The sequence below is a fragment of the Glossina fuscipes genome, unplaced genomic scaffold (assembly GCF_014805625.2).
Source record: "Glossina fuscipes isolate IAEA_lab_2018 unplaced genomic scaffold, Yale_Gfus_2 0, whole genome shotgun sequence".
Taxonomy (NCBI): Eukaryota; Metazoa; Arthropoda; class Insecta; order Diptera; family Glossinidae; genus Glossina; species Glossina fuscipes.
In genome coordinates, this window is record NW_023998414.1 from 35,414,324 (window position 1) to 35,417,233 (window position 2,910).

A 2,910-nucleotide genomic window follows, 5' to 3' on the forward strand; every position below is an offset into this window, starting at 1 on the left:
ATTTCCATATATCACATCATTATTATGTACTTACAACGTTTATTAGTTCAAAGATTTTCAGTATGACATTCACTAATCGTGAACGATTCGTTCATTAAGTGAATGCATATTGTTCGGCTATATATTCAATCGGTTAAGTCGCGTTCCGAGATGACCAATGAAAAATGAGTAACGCAAAAACAAAACTATAATAATTTTGAAATCGCGAAAGAATACTAAACTATAGATAACAAGGGGCCTTACTGTACACATTTATATATATATATATATATATATATATATATATATATATATATATATATTCATTACACATACTAGTAAACTAATTTACGTAGGTACGTACACATACAATACTAATATAAATGTGTATGCATTTATTTAAGGAGACGACTATCCGAATATCGGCTGTAATGCGAATGAATGGATGATGTTTTGTTTGTGTATTTGTAAGAGAGCATAATAATATATGTATGAATGTTTATGCATATATGAAGTGTGAACAAATGAATATAGCTGATAATCGTTTGACTTTTTTATAAAGCGCAAATGTGTTTTCTCCATTACTGAAAGTCTCTGCATGTAAATATGTTCGTATAAACAAAATTTGTGGATGCCTTTTGTGCAGATTCCTCATCGTTTGTCTTCTTTTTGTTTTTTGTTTTTTTCTTTTTTTTATTGTTTTTCTAATATTTCTTATTTATTTATTTATTTATTTATTTATTTAGTTTTTAGCAAAGCAATATTACGAGGGCCAAAAAGGTTTGTCGTTTCCTTAAAAATCAAAAATCAACGGCCATACGTAATTTAACCATCAAATGACTGCACACAGTCGTTGCCATGATTACTCAACAAAACAGCTTTTTTTCCTTTTTTTTTTTTTTGTACTCAGCCCGCATTCTCTTCCGACAAAGCAGCGTATTGGCAGTAGAGCTTATCGCTGCTTTATAGTATCTTACGTGTAATGCTTGGGTTAAATTTTTGTTTTTTTTTTTTTATACGTATATATGCATCTATGTATATATATATATATATATATATGTATATAACCTTATTAGTGTATGTGTGGGTTTGATTCTCAAGAGAATAATATGCATTTTTTTTCGCTATTTGTCAAATACATAAACATATACTTGAATGTGTACATATACACATAATATATATATATATATATATCAAGTGTGTTCAATCATTGTACTTGTTCTCCGTGAGTATGAAATGGTGATTCCCAAGCTTTTAACGAACATTAGCTACGTGTTCACATCTTAAGATGTATAAGATGTATGTGCATAGCATTGTTTTGGGATCACTGTTCCCAATCAGATATTGGCCATATTTCTTGTCTGCGAGAACATTTTTACATCCATTCTGTTATATATATATATATATATATATATATATATATATATATATTGGCATAGGTATATATATACACCAGAGCAGTAGTCAACGGAGGATTTGCATTTGGGGATTTCTATGCAGCACAACAGGTTTGCTTTTAAAAGCTCAAATTGAGAAAAGAAGTTTCGTCCCCGTCGAGATAAATTTTGCAATTATTTTTCTTATAAAGAAGAAATTTCGCAACGTTTCGATTGATTACAGCTTGGAAGCCATTAGCCATAATTCAGATTTAAATCATTTGAATCTGAATAATAAATAATACATCAGCGAATAATTATTTATTAATGTTTGATGTAACACTGTTGTTAAACTGAAAAATATATTCTTCAGTAACATATGAACTCTGTCTATGCATAGGCACAGGCATAGACGATATATTTTGAAAAATTTATTTGAATTTATTTTAAACTCATCAAACACTTGCAATGCAAGAGATATAGTATGAATGGACGCGTCCGTCCCTCCGTCCGTCCGTCCGTCCGTCCGTCTATTTGCTTGTCTAATTGTTCTATAAAATACAAGAATAGAGTCCAGGAATAGTTCCAAAGCAAGAGTCAGCTTCAAGTTGAAGCTTAAAAACGTTGATGATCTATTCAAACGTGTTTTGTTTTTTTTTTGACTCCGTTATACTATCTTATAGCATCTTTTTTGGCTTTTTTTATTTTTTTTTTATTTTTTTTTTTTTTTTATAACAATTGGGAAATATGAAGAAGTGTATGCATTTTATGATTAACCGAAGAGGATCGCTCGGTCACCAAGATTCAATATTTCTTAAATATGGAAATTGGAAAAAGCTCTCTACTATACCGGCCATCGATTCTAATGACCTTGGTTTATACCCTGGACACATATATAAATAAAATATTGCGTATAGGTATTTTTTTTTTTTATAATACATATATCTTCTTATATATATATATATATATATATATACAAGGATATTTTTTGCAAAATTTTCCTTGGCACTTATCTATAGAGTAAACTAATTTTTTTTTTTTTATTAGGGATCATTTTTTCACTTGAAAAAGGCATTTAATTAAAAAAATTGATACAATATATATATATATATATATATATATACGTATATATATATATATATATATATATTAAGCAAAATATTTTGCATAATTTTCTACAACTTTTTCTCATCTTTCTGGCAACATTCAATCATCGAACCATTTTCGCATTTCTTCTGAGCAGATGGCAATCTGGGTGCATGATGACCTGGTGAATAAAAAAAATGGATGCGGCAGAATTTTGCATTCGACCTGCAGCAGTCTGTCCTTGACAGCTATTGCAGCCTGTGACCGATTATTGTCATGCAAGAGGATGGCTTTATGTCTGTTCGCCGCTATTGCTGGTCTTTTGTGCAACAATACATCGTTCAACCTGTTCAACCGACATCTACAGCGACAATTGGATTCGGTTTCAGTAGTTCGTATACACTACACCATGCCGATACCATCTAATGCATTGCAAAATTTTATTTAGGTTCATGTTTATTTGTCTTTG